Source organism: Somniosus microcephalus, chromosome 25 (genome assembly GCF_052327205.1).
Source record: "Somniosus microcephalus isolate GS21.2 chromosome 25, FLI_Smic_1.0, whole genome shotgun sequence".
Lineage (NCBI taxonomy): Eukaryota > Metazoa > Chordata > Chondrichthyes > Squaliformes > Somniosidae > Somniosus > Somniosus microcephalus.
In genome coordinates, this window is record NC_141011.1 from 53730539 (window position 1) to 53746498 (window position 15960).

General features: G+C 46.1%; 1 pseudogene; it reads left to right on the forward strand.

Annotated features, from left to right (window-relative positions):
* LOC147100894 (tumor necrosis factor receptor superfamily member 5-like) overlaps window positions 1-14010 on the forward strand; it is a 51273-nt pseudogene extending 37263 nt beyond the window's left edge.
* Window positions 14011-15960: the final 1950 nt, after the last annotated feature.

Consider the following 15960-nt stretch of genomic DNA (forward strand, 5'->3'; position numbering starts at 1 on the left):
TGCCCACATCCCATGAACGAATAAAAAAAAGGTTAAAATTACCTGGTTTTCTGAAACTTGTGCTTTCAGGAACATCTATAACAGATAACGTGTGTGAGGCGTGTGCTGCTGGAACATATTCCAATATATTATCATCTACACAGGTGTGCATGGAAATGATGAAGTAAGTACTTCAAAAGTAATCCAGAATAAAGTTTAAAATCAAATGATTGGGTATTACAAATAAATTTTATGGTTTATTTTCATTGCTCCAGTGTGGTACATTGTATACTGAAAATAAAAATGTGGGAAAAAGCCCAACCTTTTTTTTGGTATTATTAGAAGGAAACTTTTAGGGAATGCTAGATAAATCTGGAGTTTAGAAGAATGAGAGGTGATCTCATTGAAATATATAAGATTCTGAGGGGGATTGACAGGGTAGATACTGAGAGGTTGTTTCCCCTCGCTGGAGAGTCTAGAACTAGGGGGCATAGTCTCAGGATAAGGGGTCGGCCATTTAGGACTGAGATGAGGACAAATTCCTTCACTCAGAGGGTGGTGAATCTTTGGAATTCTCTACCCCAGAGGGCTGTGGAGGCACAGTTGTTGAGTATATTCAAGACAGAGATTGATAGATTTTTCAATATTAAGGGAATCAAGGGATATGGGGATAATTCAGGAAAGTGCAGATGAGGTAGAAGATCAGCCATGATCTTATTGAATGGCGGAGCAGGCTCGAGGGGCTATGCACTGGTTTCCATTGTAAACCTACTCCTGCTCCTATTTCTTAAGTTCTTATAAGAGCAGGAAGGTGATGCTTGAACTGTATAAAACACTAGTTAGGCCGCAGCTAGAATACTGCGTGCAGTTCTGGTCACCACATTACAGGAAGGATGTGATTACACTAGAGGGGGTGCAGAGGAGATTTACGAGGATGTTGCCTGAGCTGGGGAATTTTAGCTATGAGGAAAGATTGGATAGGCTGGGGTTGTTTTCTTTGGAACAAAGGCTGAGGGGAGATTTAATTGAGGTGTATAAAGTTATGAGGGGCCTAGATAGAGTAGATAGGAAGGACCTAATTCCCTTAGCAGAAGGGTCAATAACCAGGGGACATAGATTTAAAGTAATTGGTCGGAAGTTTAGAGGGGATTTGAGGAGAATTTCTTTCACCCAGATGGTGGTGGGGGTCTGGAACTCTCTGCCTGAAAGGGTGGTAGAGGCAGAAACCCTCATCACATTTAAAAAGTACTTGGATATGCACTTGAAGTGCCGTAACCTACAGGGCTACGGACCAAAAGCTGGAAAGTGGGATTAGGCTGGATAGTCTTTGTCGGCTAGCACGGACAAGATGAGCCGAATTGCCTCCATCTGTGCTGTAAAATTCTATGATTCAGACCATAACCTCTGCCCCTATTTTTTCACATGGCAGCTGTTGATAAGTCTTCCATTCCCATTTACACCTCATCTAGACTCGTCTTTTGTTTCTTAACTTGACCCATTACCATCTCCTTTTGCCTTGCACCATCATCCCTTTTGTCATATGGGGGGAATTTTGCCAGCCCTAGGGAGGCAGGTATGGAGGCGGGACTGCCGGGAAAATGGCAGAAACTGGGAGCGGGTACCAAACCTGTTCCCAACCCGCCTCCATGCCATCTTCCTGGGAGCCGGGTCCTCAACTCGCACAGGGACCCGTCTCCTGGTGGCAGGAAGGGGATTACAGCCAATTAACAGCCTGTTAACGGGTAGTTAACAGGCAGTTTTGAGACTTTTCCCCATTTTGCCCCTGTAAGTGCGGGCTTCCCGACAGCTGCGAACCTCGCCAGGGTCAGCAAGGCAAGCAATGGGTCTGCGGGGGTGAGAGGGATCGAAATGTCCGCTGTGGAGGTGAGTGATGGGTGCAAGTGTGGAGAGGTAAGTATGAGAGGTGAGTGTAAAGTGTTAGAAAAAGTTTACTTACCTTTGCTTCTTCCTGCAGGCTTCAACCCTTGGGGATCCAGAGGTGCTTCATCTCAACGTCAGAGATGACAGAATGGCTGCTGCGTTCTCAGATGCAGCAGCCATCTGATTTCTGCTGAGGAAAGAGGTTTTGGTGAGTCTTTGTGTGAGGGCTCACCATAGAACAGAGATTGTCAGTGTTTGACAGCTTCTCTAAGCAGGGCGGGCTTAACGAGGTCAATCAAGGGAAAATAGCGTGGGTTGGCCGGACGTCGTTGGCGGGACTGAAACCCGACAACCAGCAGTCCCGCCCCCAACGTGTCCCCATTGATCCCTTAATCTCTCCTGCCTTCCACCCTATCACAGACCTTCCCTTTTGTTCTTTCCTCCCCTCCCCCCTTTCCCTGCCCCTGCACTTGCTTAAAGTCTGTTACATCTCTAACCTTTTCCAGTTCTGATAAAAGGTCATCGACCTGAAACGTTCACTCTTATTTCTCTCTTTACAGATGCTGCCTGACCTGCTGAGTATTTCCAGCATTTTCTGTTTTTATTCCCAAGTCAGGATGGTGTGTGACTTGGAGGGGAACGGTGTTCCCAGGCGCCTGCTGCCCTTGTTCTTCTAGGTGGAAGAGGTCACGGGTTTGGGAGGTGCTGTTGAAATGAAAATAGAATTTCACTCAGTCACTGTAAATCACTCAAAGACATATTCTCGGCCTGTTTTTCAAGTTGTCAGCTTTTTGAAAGCTGTCTATCAAGTTTTGTTAGCTTTCTAGTTTAGCATGTGTGATTTCACTGACGTGCTTTTATGTGTAGTTCTGCCTTCCTAGTGGTGATGTAATCTCCAATCCATTAAAATATTTCAGACAAATGATGCTTATAAACAATGGGAATGTTTTGGAAACTAGAAATTTCTAAAAAGTTTACCTATACATTGATGTTCAGTGATGTCATTTAAATAACAATCTAAAACAAATCATTATTTCCATCAATCCTTATGGTATTTAATAGGGAACCGAACTCAGACTCCAATGTGTTTATGATGAGATTTCAACAGGGGATCATTTAATTAGCATAAGAGTTACAAAATTATCGATCAATGCTTGTTAATTAATTGTTCTGCACTTTGTCCTCAGATGTGATCACTTAGGTATGATTCAGACTATCCCAGGAACAAAAACAACTGATGCAACGTGCACGTACCCAGAGACTATAATTATACCTGTTGTAATTGCAGCAATAATCATAATTATCGGAGCTATATTATGGCGGAGACGATACCTGAGACATCCAAGTCAGAATCGTGAACAGTCAGGTGTGCGATTCATTTGATTTATCTGCTCAAAAAGTCACTTGATTTAGCTGCTTACTCCCTTGTTGCTTGAGGAATCTCACGGTTTCAGGACTCGTGTGAAAAATGAAGCTGGTAAATGTCTCTTTGTAGAACTACGCACTTCTTGATCAAGTATGATATAGCCCTCTACAAATGTGGGAGATCAATGCCTTTGCCCTGATAATGCAGTTACAACCCTAATCTTTGAGCTGTACCCTTTCCCACACCAGGCGGTGTCAACATTCTTATTAATTAGTTTACCTGCACATACAGTTAGGTTTTTGCAATCATGGAGGCAGAAATAAGATCACCTGAGATTATTTTTTAAATAAATTATCAGCTTTCCCCTGTCATTTTGGTGAGGTTACTGTCGCCCACTCTGCTGTATTTAAGGCTTCATTCTGCATTCAGCTTGACAGTGAGTATTAGCAGTTCTTAGGATAGATCTGTATTTTTGTGTACAAACATGAATGTTTTTCGATGCTTTGGCAACATAAGATGTAACTTGTCATGCCAATAAAGCAATTTGAATTGAATTGAATTGAGTTTGGGTGGGGAGAGCATCACAACCATGCTTATCCTCGCCACTGTGATTATTTCCACAGTGCTGGTCCCTCTGTGCATCAGAAATCTGGTGTTGCAAAATCTCACCCAAGTCCATGCAATTGCACTTCCTGCAAAAGACACTTGATAGCAATCAGGACAGGGAATGATTTTTTCCTTTCCCTCGTTTGTGGACCATCATGGTCTGTTTGGTTCAGCTAGTCACTGGATGCATTTGCTGAGCCATTGGGGAACTACTTGTCTTCAATTCAAAGTGCACACAGATGTAACATTCAATAGTTTAGCCTTTTGATCATCAATCTGTCCTTTATTGACTCCAAAAAGCATGGCCCAGAAATTCAACTCAGGTGGTGGCGCAAAATGGGTGGCATCAGATTGGCTGCCCACTATACGCAGCGCCTGATATTCAGTTCGATTGCAGTCAACGGAACTGACTATCAGGTGCTGTGCAATGTTCCCTCTAATTTTTATTTGTGTGTGCGGTCCCTTTAACTGGCCGTGCACCCCATTCAAATTTTTGGGCATGTGCATTTCTTACATTGAAAAGCCGGTGAGCGGCCTGCGCGGGACCTCCAGACCGCTGTGCGGCTGCGCAGCTTAACAGGAACATTGGTGCTGTGTACAACGAGCGGCCAATCCGATACCATCCGTTTTGTACCAGCGCCTGAAACAAATTTCGAGGCCCAAAGGTTTTATTGTGAACAACACTTTGGCAGAGTAGACTCATGCTACAGACTTAAGTATATACATCCGATTGGTCCAGATGACTTTAACTAATTTATTTACTTTTTTGTTTATATTATCAGGTCATTCTTGGAGAGCCCAGGTTCAAATAGAAGAAATAGTACGTTATGTTTTGTTAAATATATATAACATAGCATTTTATGCAAACTTACAGTTTTGGTCTCCTTACCTGGATATACTTGCCTTAGAGGGAGTGCAACAAAGGTTCACTAGATTTATTCCTGGGATGGGGGGATTGTCCTATGAGGAGAGACTGAGTAGACTAGGCCGATATTCCCTAGAGTTTAGAAGAATGAGAAGTAATCTCATTAAAACATATAAAATTCTTAAGGGGCTTGATAGGGTACGTGCTGGGAGGATGTTTCGCCTGGTTGGGGAGTCTAGAACTAGGGGTCATAGTCTTAGGATAAGGGGTCGGCCATTTAAGACTGAGATGAGGAGAAATTTCTTCACTCAGAGGGTTGTGAATCTTTGGAATTCTCTACCCCAGAGGGTTGTGGAGGCTCAGTCGTTCAGTATATTCAAGACAGAGATCGATAGATTTTTGGATACTAAGGGAATCAAGGGATATGGGGATAAGGTGGGAAAGTGGAGTTGAGGTTGAAGATCAGCCATGATCTTATTGAATGGCGGTGCAGGCCTTAAGGGCCATATGGCCTACTCCTGTTCCTAATTCTTATGTTCTTATGTTCCTAAAAGGTCACAATTATCAGTCAATAGCTCTGACTGTTCACTCTCAGGTAGTCCTGGGGTCAGGGCTGATATTAATGCATCGAATTCCTGACATTCTGTTTCAACAGATTAAATATGCCAAAAAGTTTGAAATCATGTACAGTTTTAAAAAATTTGTTTATGGGATGTGGGCGTCACTAGCAAGACCAGCATTTATTGCCCATCCCTAATTGCCCTTGAGAAGGTGGTGGTTGTTATGTTCATTAATAAATAGACATTCTTATTATGAACACAGCTAGCTTTTGCTCGTTACTTTATTGAGCCATGTGGACTTGGTACAGTATCTGTAGAGATGCAGCATTGTGCTCCTGTGTGCAGGCTGCCATCTTGACTGTTGCCTTGTGAGTAGCCTAGTGCCTCATGGGTAATGTAGACTTAATATCATACAGCTGGGTAGTGTAGTCTTATACATATAGCTATATACAGCTCTACACAGCTCCACCCAGTGTCCACTATAGAATGACGTTATTGATCATTACATCCCCCTTTCTTTGAGGTTTAACAAAGTCAATATCAATCAACTTTCAAGAAAACAATAAAGATAATATCAGTAACACTTTTGTTAGTGCTCTATAAACATAAACATTTTTAAAACAGTCAACACATTTTCAAAGCTTTACATTGTACTCAAAGATTAAGTCTATCAGGCTTTTTTACTTCACGTGTGGATCTTCTCAACACGGGTAAGTCTGATGTGTCTTCATGAGATTGTTCTGGCGGTGAATGACAAGATGCAGTTGCGGCATTGTCATCAATCTGCTCTTGTATAGATCGAGGTCTCCTTGCGATCTTTGCTTGGAGAGGGTTTCAGTGTTTCCTTCACTCTTCATGCCATAACTCTCAATGTAGTCAATGCACTCTTGAAAAAACTGCTGGCAGCTGGATCCCATCATACAGCATAGTCCTCTCAGCAGCCTCGGCTAATGGAACACCAAAGATTGGCCTGAGGGAAGAAGGAGTATCCACCGGAACTGCTTCCTGCTCTGGTGCAGGCTTCTTCTTTTTCTTTTTCTCTTTCCACTGCTTAACAACATCTGCTACGGTTATATCTTTGGACTTTTTCTCCTTGTGTTTTTCCTCTTTATGCTTTTCTTTGACCTTAAAGTCTTTTCCTTTCTTCTTGGAGAAACTAGGCTTTTTGAAGACATGGATACCCCTTGGCCTTTTCATCCTTGATGGGCTCTCTGCTTCATCACCTGAGTCATCTGGTCTGCTTATGGCACAGTTTATACGGTAGACTCTCTTGACCAGTTCTAAGTCTTCACAAGCTTTGTCACCTAGTATCGAATCAAGTCTTTCAGCCACAACAGAAAACATGAGATGATGCACTTTGTCTTTGACTGTCACTTTGAGTCTGCATACACCTAAGCTATCTATTTTCTGTCCATTATAGCTCTTCAGTAGTACTGACTTTTTCTGTATTTTGGGCTTTTCTTTCATATTTTTTATGTCACTCATACTGATTAAGTTTGCTTTTGCCCCAGTGTCCAGTTTCAATGTAACTAATGCTCCATTTATCTGCAGTGGGATCATCCATTTGTCCTCTTTTACTGCATTAACTTTATGTTCAGCATTGTCTATTTCTTTTTGGGAGAGCAATGTGCATCAAATTTTTTTAGCACATCTTCTAATTTTTCTCTGTTCTCCGCTGGATTAAATACAAATGTATTAAATACCTCTATCGCCTGTGGGCCTGCAACCGTAAGCAGCAACGCTATCTTCCTTGCATCTGGCTTCGTACCGAATCCGATGGCTGCAATGTAGAGTTCGAATTGCTGTTTAAAAGTCTGCCAATTCTAGTCGATTTTTTCTGTGAGATTCAAACGCTCTGGTGGCTTCAAATTCTCCATGTCGCTTTTCACAATTTTCAGCAGATCTTCACCACTCCTGGTACCATGTTATGTTCATTAATAAATGGACATTCTTATTATGAACACAGCTAGCTTTTGCTAGTTACTTTATTGAGCCATGTGGACTTGGTACAGTATCTGTAGAGATGCAGCATTGTGCTCCTGTGTGCAGGCTGCCATCTTGACAGTTGCCTTGTGGGTAGCCTAGTGCCTCATGGGTAATGTAGTCTTAATATCATACAGCTGGGTAGTGTAGTCTTATACATACAGCTATATACAGCTCTACACAGCTCCACCTAGTGTCCACTATAGAATGACATGTTATTGATCATTACACAGAGGGCTGTGGAGGCTCAGTCGTTCAGTATATTCAAGACAGAGATCGATAGATTTTTGGATACTAAGGGAATCAAGGGATATGGGGATAAGGTGGGAAAGTGGAGTTGAGGTTGAAGATCAGCCATGATCTTATTGAATGGTGGTGCAGGCCTTAAGGGCCATATGGCCTACTCCTGTTCCTAATTCTTATGTTCTTATGTTCCTAAAAGGTCACAATTATCAGTCAATAGCTCTGACTGTTCACTCTCAGGTAGTCCTGGGGTCAGGGCTGATATTAATGCATCGAATTCCTGACTTTCTGTTTCAACAGATTAAATATGCCAAAAAGTTTGAAATCATGTACAGTTTTTAAAAATTTGTTTATGGGATGTGGGCGTCACTAGCAAGACCAGCATTTATTGCCCATCCCTAATTGCCCTTGAGAAGGTGGTGGTGAGCCGCTTTCTTGAACTGCTGCAGTCCGTATGGTGAAGGTGCTCCCACAGAGGGAAGGTCATTGATGAAGCAGCTGAAGATAGTTGGGCCTAGGACACTGCCTTGAGGAACACCTGCAGCGATGTCCTGGGGCTAAAAAAAGAGGTTTTTATAGAGTCATAGGGGGAGAAATTGGGTGAGTAGCGCCACCTGTTAGCGCCTAAAGAGGCAGTCAGTGGCTGTAGCGCCACTGGCTGTGTCTCCCGCGATATTCAGTAGGGGCGCTAATGGTGGCGTTAGGCATTTGCGCTGCGCCGTCACCGATGATGTCATCGGTGTGCGCAGTGCCCCATTCGTGCCCCGTTCGCGATATTTGGTAGCGAACGCCACAGTTGCGCCGCTCGCTACCCGCGCCCGGTTCACGGGGCCTTACTGTGCCGGCAGTGGCACAAGTTAAGGTGGAGGTGCGGGGCGGCCGCCTTTTCGGCGGCCGCCTGCCAGCACCTCCGTCCCCGACCTCCTAACCACCCCCCCGCAGCAATGCCGGCTGTTTCCCGAGAGCCCGGCACTTCTCCTTGGTGCCGGGCTCATTTGCCGGCACTCGCGAGCGGGGATTGCGCTGTTGCAGGCATCTCCCCCTTAACAGTGGGAGGAAGGCCTGCAGTACCGCAGCGTGCCGTGTCACAGCGTGTGGCGCTGCAGCACGTTGCACTGCGATATTCAGTTTCAGCGCCCTAAGAGGGACGCGGAGCGCCTCGAGCCTCGCCCCATGTCCCTCGAGGAGCAATGAAACTAAATATCTGACGATCGCTAAAGCCTCGAACGCTGCGCTAAATCCTGCGCTCAGGCGACTTTTGCGCCACTTTGGCGCCCCAACCCAATTTCTAGGCCATAGAGTTATACAGCACAGAAACAGGCCCTTCGGCCCATCGTGTCCGCGCCGGCCAAAGTCAGTGCACTGGAACACTCTCACTCGGGTGTGTGTCTCGGTGCTTTTCCAGCCATACTTATGTTTGAAATCTTTTTGAAAATGGTGAGAATCCTGCTGTGTGCAGAGTGAGAATAAAATCAATGAGTCAATGATTGTCTCTCCTGGTAACTGGGACCCTGAAGTCCCGCCCACTCTCTGTTCCTGGCCAAGATGGCTGCGCATGCGCCGTGATCCCGGCCTGTCCAAGATGGTGGCCAGTGACCCCGCTGACCCGGGCCTGTCACCGCGGGGCAAACACGGGGCCTGTGGGCTCTTATTCGGGGCCTGAGGCCTACACCAGGTGTTTATGAAGCTTCCCAGCTGACCCGCGGGTCCAATTCCTCCCCGAGCCCACAATCTCCTACCGCCTCCCCGACACTTGAACAAATTAGTATTGAGAGGGAGGAGGTACTAGCGGTTTTAGTGGGCTTAAAAGTGGATAAATCACCAGGCCCTGACGAGATGTATCCCAGGCTGCTGTGTGAGGCAAGGGAGGAGATTGCAGGGGCTCTGACACAAATTTTCAGAACCTCTCTGGCCACAGGGGAGGTGCCAGAGGACTGGAGGACAGCTAAAGTAGTACCATTATTCAAGAAGGGTAGTAGGGATAAACCAGGGAATTACAGGCCAGTGAACCTAACATCAGTGGTAGGGAAATTATTGGAAAAAATTCTGAGGGACAGAATTAGTTTTCACTTGGAGAGGCAAGGATTAATCAAGGGGAGTCAGCATGGCTTTGTCAGAGGGAGATCATGTCTAACCAATTTGATTGAATTTTTCGAGGGGGTGACTAGGTGTGTGGATGAGGGTAGTGCAATTGATGTAGTCTACATGGACTTCAGTAAGGCTTTTGACAAAGTCCCACATGGAAGACTGGTCAAGAAGATAAGAGCCCATGGGATCCAGGGCAATTTGGCACATTGGATCCAAAATTGGCTTAGTGGCAGGAGGCAGAGGGTGATGGTCGAAGGTTGTTTTTGTGACTGGAAGCCTGTGTCCAGTGGTGTACCACAGGGATCGGTGCTGGGTCCTTTGCTGTTTGTAGTGTACATTAATGATTTAGATAATAATGTAGGATAACAACCTGGCCCTTAACATCAAGAAAACCAAAGAAATCATTGTGGACTTCAGGAAGTCTAAAGGCGGAAGTCACACCCCCATCCACATCAATGGGGCTGTGGTGGAAAGGGTGGACAGCTTTAAGTTCCTCGGAGTCCACATCACGGAAGACCTCTCCTGGTCCCTCAATACCTCCTCTCTGGTGAAGAAGGCCCAGCAGCGCCTATATTTCCTAAGGAGGCTGAAGGGATGTAACCTGTCACGCCTGATCCTCTCTAACTTTTACCGCTGCACAATAGAGAGCATCCTGACAAACTGTATCACAGTATGGTATGGCAGCTGTAGCTACTATGACCGGAAAGCCCTGCAGCGGGTAGTCAAAACTGCCCAACGCATTACCGGCACCCGGCTACCGACCATAGAGCACATATACCAGAAACGCTGTTTACGGAGGTCACGGTCCATCATCAAAGACCCTACCCACCCCAGCCACAGTCTGTTCGCCCTCCTGCCATCTGGGAGACGCTACAGATGCATTCGCACCTGTATGACCAGATTTAGGAACAGCTTCTTTCCCAGGGCTGTCATCCTACTGAACTCCACAAATAAACTCTAAAGCCTGCACATCTGCCAATGCACTTTATTATGGTTATGTTTATGTTAATGTATTACAAGCCAAATGTATGTTGAATGTTTAAATGTCTTAATCTAAATGTACACTCTCGGGAGCCGCAAGCCTACATTTCGTTGTACTGCACTTGTGCACTAACAATGACAATAAAAGTTGATTTGATTTGATTTGATTTGATAAGTTCGCAGATGACACGAAAATTGGTGGAGTGGTAAATAGCGAGGAGGGAAGCCTCAGGCTACAGGACGATATAGACGGGTTGGTTAGATGGGCAGTACAGTGGCAAATGGAATTTAACCCTGAAAAGTGTGAGGTGATGCATTTTGGGAGGACAAACAAGACAAAGGAATACACAATGAATGGTAGGACTCTAGGAAGGACAGAGGATCAGAGGGACCTTGGTGTGTATGTACATAGATCCCTGAAGACAGCAGGACAGGTAGATAAGGTGGTTAAAAAGGCATATGGGATACTTGCCTTCATTAGCCGAGGCATAGAATATAAGACCAGGGAGGTTATGATGGAGCTGTACAAAACCCTAGTTAGGCCACAGCTGGAATACTGTGTGCAGTTCTGGTCGCCACACTATAGGAAGGATGTGATTGCATTGGAGAGGGTGCAGAGGAGATTCACCAGGATGTTACCTGGGCTGGAGCGCTTCAGCTATGAAGAGAGACTGGACAGGCTGGGGTTGTTTTCCTTAGAGCAGAGAAGGTTGAGGGGGGACCTGATTGAGGTGTACAAAATTATGAGGGGCATAGATAGGGTAGATAGAAAGGAACTTTTCCCCTTAGTAGAGGGGTCAATAACCAGGGGGCATAGTTTCAAGGTAAGGGGCAGGAGGTTTAGAGGGGATTTGAGGAAAAACTTTTTCATCCAGAGGGTGGTTGGAATCTGGAACTCACTGCCTGAAAGGGTGGTAGAGGCAGGAACCCTCACAACATTCAAGAAGCATTTAGATGAGCACTTGAAATGCCACAGCATACAAGGCTACGGACCAAGTGCTGGAAAATGGGATTAGATTAGACAGGGCTTTTTGTTGCTGGTTGTTAACTGCCATGAAAAGTAAAAAGCTAATGAGAGATCTTAGAGGGGGAAGTATTATATGGATCACAGACGGGGATATATGTGCACAATTACATAAAATGGTACAATTGTAGGTTAAATAGATCCCTTGTTGGATTTTGTAGCTTCACACTTATCCCATGGTAAGTGGAGAATATCAAAGAATAAGGAATTTTATCCTGCTGCTGAATAATCTGTATTTTGTGACTTCAAGACTTGATGTTTATCAGAGGCATTGAGGGATTTCCTCTCATCAGATTCCTATTACTGTTGAACATACAGATGTTCTGTACTGTATGGGGGAGATTCTACTGGTGAGCGGGATGGGGTGGTCAGGGTGAGCGGCAAGCTTGCACGTTGGCGCTGTGTGAGGCCCACAAAGACTTTAGCTCCCAAGCCTCATTTCTTTAAGGATTGTTGGACTTCTGCCCAAACACAGCAGGAATCACTACCTGGCTGGTGGGCAGGGGACAGGAGGCAAGATTTAGAGTTTTTTTAAATTTGTTCCTGGGATGTGGGCGTCAGTGGCAAGGCCGGCATTTATTGCCCATCCCTAATTGCCCTCGAGAAGGTGGTGGTGAGCCGTCTTCTTGAACCGCTGCAGTCCGTGTGGCAGGATGCCGCCACCGTGGACCTGACGGAACGGTCCCTGGCACTAAGGTAAGTGGTCAGAGGGGGTGCGGAGGGGATTGTGGTCGGGGAAGGAGGCTGGAAGCCCAGGGCAGGGGGGGGCCAAGGATTTCCCCATGGGGCCTGAGCAAGCACTCCTGGTCCACAAAGAAACCCTCAAAAATGTTTTAAAAGCTTACCTTTCTTCTGGCCCTAAATCCACTCCCCAACAAGATTGGCCTGGGGTTAAGATTGCAGTCGGGCCCCGATGATGTCATTTGGACTTGATCTGCATATTTAAATAAGGACCCCAGCAAGGGCGAGCATCCTTGGCACCTCCAACTTAAAATTGCAGTCGGCTGGATCAGGGTGCCAGAGCAGCGGTTAAGTATCCAGCTCCATTTTAACTGCATCCCGCCCAGTTTCTGCTGGATAGGGTAGGGTGGATTAGCGGGAGAGCAGAATTCCCTCCTTATGTGTGTCTTTGGACTGTATGTACATTGTATCCCTATATTGTGTCAGCTGTGGCTCAGATGGTAGCACCCTCGCCTCTGAATCAGAAGGTTGTGGGTTCATAGTCCCACTCCAGAGACTTGAGCACAAAAATCTAGGCTGACACTCCAGTGCAGTACTGAGGGAGTGCTGCACTGTTGGAGGTGCCGTCTTTCGGATGAGACGTTAAACCGAGGCCCTGTCTGCTGTCTCAGGTGGACGTAAAAGATCCCATGGCACTATTTCGAAGAGCAGGGGGGTTCTCCCTGGTGTCCTGGCCAATATTTATTCCTCAATCAACATTGCTAAAAACAGATTATCTGGTCATTATCACATTGCAAGTCATCCTCGGTTCCGAGGGACTGCCTAAGAAGAAGAAGCTGTTAGTGGGAGCTTGCTGTGCGCAAATTGGCTGTGATGTTTTCTGCATTGCAACAGTGACTGTACTTCATTGGCTGTAAAGCACTTTGGGATGTCCAGGGTCGTGAAAGGCGCTATATAAATGCAAATTTCATTTTTTTCATCTGTAAATACGGGACTATCGTTTGCAGCACTTAACATGGCAAGTGACTGTCTCTCACCAGACTCAAGAACTATGTGTGTCTGGCATTCGGCAACCATAACAATAACTGGTCACCTCAGTAACTTTAAATACTTAATCAATGTTATAGCTGATTTTCTTTCATCAAACTGTGAAATACTTTTGAAAGTTGGATGCTTGGAACTCTGGGATTGTTTCCTGCCTGTACTTTGTATGTCAGTATCAGCATTAACGCAAAGCCCAACTTAGAGTGCCACAGTAAAAAATCCGACTTTATCAAGTGCACTCAGTGCAAGAGGCTCACTGGCAAATTGGAGCAAGCTAATGCCTTCAAAATGTGTTGTTGTGCAGCTTGCAGTTTCATAACTGTTATTTCTTTCTCTAGCCCCCGGAAAACAAAGAGCAAAATCTCCAAGTGGGTGAACAGGATCAGAATCTGTCCAGAAAAGCAATTTACACTATAGAGGAAAAGACAATGGCAATGCAACAAGTCCCAGGCTCTTATGGTGAGGATGGCCCATTTTATGGGGATTGATATATGAGTTGTGGTTGGGTGCCGGTTGGGAAAGTGAGGGCCAGTGGTGCCTGATTTTTCTATCCTTTAACTTAAATGGACCAAAAGAATCAGGCCATATTTCCCAGCCGGTGCTCCCTGTGAGCACAGGGGACTCCCGACCATACTATCAGCCTCCTGGTGCTGACGTGGCAGGGGGCAGCGTAAGAGGTTGGACAGATCTTTTAAAGCATGACTGTTGATGCTGAGATAATCTGGAACGTTAAAATTGAATGAGAAAGAACCAGTTAGAAAAAACATGCAGAGTACTTTCATTCTTTCTCTAACAACACACTGGGCCAGAAATTGCAGCAATGGCGCACCTCGTGGCGAGTGACGTTAAGTGGACTTTTTACCTCACATTAATTTTAAGGAAGTTAAGGAACGTCTAACACATATAGGGCTGGATTTTGTGAATGGAGGCGAGTTGGAGGCAGGACTGCTGCTTGTCGTGTCAATGTCCCGCCTCCATCCTCGCCTGACCAATCAGAGGGATTTTCCCCTGATTGAACTTGTTAAGCCTATTTTAACAGCAGTTTTCGATTTTATAACATTTTCTGCGTGTTCCACGCCATTCCCAAATCACGCCAGCTGATTGTGCCGGGTTCACCAAGTGCCTGACTTCTTGACAGCTGCAGCTCCAGCATAAAAATGGAGCTCTAACATGGCTCACTTACAGATGACAGAACTTTGTTTTTTCAGGTCTTGGAAAACATTTTGCAGGTCTACTGATCTTGTAAGTGGTGAATCTGAGATCCATCTCCACTGTGACCTCCTGAGAAATCCTTCTCCCCACATTGACTGAGCGCTTCCTCAACTGAGATATCTACCAGCAGCATAGGAACTATTTATACCCTGTCATCCTGGTCCTCAGATTCGGAGGAAGAGCAGCCGTGGCAACAGCAGAACCAGGCACAACAGCAGCAGCAACAACAGGAGCGCCAACCTTCTCCTCACCCATCTGATGCTGCGCAGGGCAGAGGGCGTCAGCACAGGCCTGCACATCGCCGCAGGAGATACCCCCAACACAGGGTTTACAGGCCGAGGATGAGCTTCCTCAACATGACTGAGCAGCAGTGCCAAAGGAGGCTGAGACTTTGGTGAGAGGTAGTCGCTGACATCTGCGCAATGCTGCACCAACACCTGGAGCCCAGAGGAGCAGGTGAACACCCTTTACCAGTGGCTGTCAAAGTCACCACCGCCTTCAATGTTTTTGCTCCAGGATCCTTCCAGGGCTCATCAGCAGACATCAGCGGCATTTCCCAGTCGGCCACACACACTTGCATCATCACGCAGGTTACCGATGCCCTCTTTGCAAAGGCGCACAATTACATCCACTTCTCCATGGATGAGGCAAGTGTAACCGTGCGTGCGGTTGGCTTTGCAAATATGGCAGGCTTGCCAAGGGTTCAGGGCATCGTAGACTGCACACATGTGGCCATTAGGGCACCCCATCACAACCCAGCTGTATTTGTCAACCGCAAGGGCTTCCACTCCCTTAACATCCAGCTGGCGTGTAATCACAGGAAGAACATTATGCATGTTTGCGCAAAGTTCCCTGGCAGTTACCATGACTCGTTCAGCCTGCGGCAGTCCACTGTGCCTCAGCTGTTCAATCTGCCAACCCAACTTTCCGGATAGTTACTTGGAGACAAGGGCTATCCCCTGAAGATGTGGTTAATGACGCCATTGAGGAGGCCATCAAACGAAGCAGAGGAGCGCTACAATGCCAGTCACATTTCCACCAGAGCTATCATCGAGCAAACTATCGGCTTGCTCAAAATGCGATTCAGATGCCTTGACAGATCAGGTGGAGCCCTACAGTACTCAGCAGGCAGGGTCTCCAGAATCATCATGGTCTGCTGTGCACTGCACAACATCGCACAGCATTGTGGCTTGCAGCTGCCTGAGGAACAAGTGGCTCAGCGCATAGCCTCCTCTGATGATGAGGAGGAGGAGGAAGACCTTGCGGAGGCGGATGAGCCTGCTCCAGCAGCATGCGAGCACATTGCTGCCCGTGATGCACTAATCTTTGCCAGATTCGCTTGGGTAGACGAATCAAACACATGTGGCTGGCACCTTCTTATCACACCATACACAATGTACAAGAACCTGTGGGTTCCCATCACTCTCACCACCATCATTACAAATGC